This window comes from Apteryx mantelli, chromosome 19 (assembly GCF_036417845.1).
Source record: "Apteryx mantelli isolate bAptMan1 chromosome 19, bAptMan1.hap1, whole genome shotgun sequence".
NCBI lineage: Eukaryota > Metazoa > Chordata > Aves > Apterygiformes > Apterygidae > Apteryx > Apteryx mantelli.
Window position 1 is genome coordinate 12,736,499 of NC_089996.1, and position 1,620 is coordinate 12,738,118.

The 1,620-nt window shown below is 63.7% G+C and overlaps 1 non-coding gene across 1 annotated transcript; it reads left to right on the top strand.

The window, feature by feature from the left end:
- Positions 1-1,231: 1,231 nt before the first annotated feature.
- TRNAT-CGU (transfer RNA threonine (anticodon CGU)) lies at positions 1,232-1,303 on the top strand. The gene has a single exon. It is a non-coding gene; the product is annotated as a tRNA-Thr (tRNA).
- Positions 1,304-1,620: the final 317 nt, after the last annotated feature.

Here is a 1,620-nt window from a genome sequence, read left to right on the forward strand (position 1 = left end):
GACCTGGCTAAAAATCTCTGGCATGACCTTCGTATTGTTTCTAACATTAAAAAAATGGGACTCAACGCTTCGGGAGGCAACTGTTCCTCTTTCAAGCGAGCCGTTCAGGCCTCACGCGTTGTATTTATTTGTGCAGGGAACACACTGCAAACGCAGTGCGCGTTCTTGCAATAACGGTTGTGCAACTCAGACCCGATCAAACAGACGGCGGCGCCTGGTTACAGGCTCACAGGTATGAGGGGCGGAATTATGCCATACCGGCAGTCTGCTCTCATTGCACTCTGGTTTGCTTTTTCTGAGAGGGATATCGTAAACCAATAAATGCAAGATCACTTTCTGTAGCCTGACGATGGTTAAAAACTAGAAACCAAAATGAGGAATTTCAATGTGAAGCTAAATAATGGTTCAAAACCACATCCTCCAAATTCTTCCCTGCTGCCCTAAAGCTAGTGGTGATAAAAATGAGCGCTGATTCACTTCTTGGGTTTTAACCAAGCATTAGCCATAAGACTAAATATTTGGTAGCTGGAAACCCAGAGGAGGAAATATTAATAATGTCGTATTGTATTTATGATTTATGCTGTTATGATTTTACTACATAAACAGAAGGCAACGGGACTGAAGTCAAATGTGACCCTTCAGCTTGAATATCAGGAAATACTTCCCGACACAAAACCCCGTCAGATTGCTGGATACGGTGCCCGGGGAGGGGTGGGAACGGGGAGCAGGGAGGGCGCCGCCGGGCACCGTGCGCGCTTTCGAGCAGGTACCAGGCCGGGGGGCAGGAGGCTGCAGCCTCTTTCGGCGCCGAACAGCCGCGTGTCCGCGGGGACGCACGCGCTCCGCCGCTCCCGCCGCCTGCAGCCGGCAGCGCGGGGAAAGGCGGACGGGGCCCCGTTCACGGCCGCTCCCGCGGGCCGCGGCTCTTCCTCCCCCCCCCCCACCCCCGGCAGGCGGTGGCGGCGCAGGGCCGAGGCGCCGCCGCGGAACCGCAACTTCCGGGCGAGAACGGCCCCGCCGCCGCCCCCCGGCCCGGCGCCGCCGGAGCGCGCGGCTGCGCGGACGTGGCGGCGGCGCGGGGACGCCGGCGAGCGCGGGCGGGACGCGGGCGGGACGCGGCGCCGACGGCGGCGGGCGCGGGCGGGACGCGGCACGGACGTTGGCGGGACGTTGGCGGCGCGGGAGGCTCGCTCCCTTCCACTGGCTGCGCGCGGCTGCTGCTAGCCCGTCAGGCGCGGTGGCCAAGTGGTAAGGCGTCGGTCTCGTAAACCGAAGATCGCGGGTTCGAACCCCGTCCGTGCCTGCCGAGGGAGCGCGGCGCGCTGGCCGCTCCGCGGCGGGGGCCCGCGGACGCAGCCTTCTTTGCGGCCCCTTTTTGTTTGCGGGGCGGGTGAGGCGGGTGCCCCGGGCCGGGCGGCCGCGCGGGGGGGCTGAGAGCTGCTGCCCTGCGAGTCGCCCCCGTCGGGGCTTGGATTACCCTGGCCGGGCTCCCAGGGAGCCTGTGGGGCCGGTGGGGTGGGGCGGACCCGTGCGAGACACCATGGACCTGGCGGGGTGGCCAGGGCCCCCATCCATCTCCAGCATGGACCTGGTGGGGTGGCCAGGGCCCCCGTGCGTCTC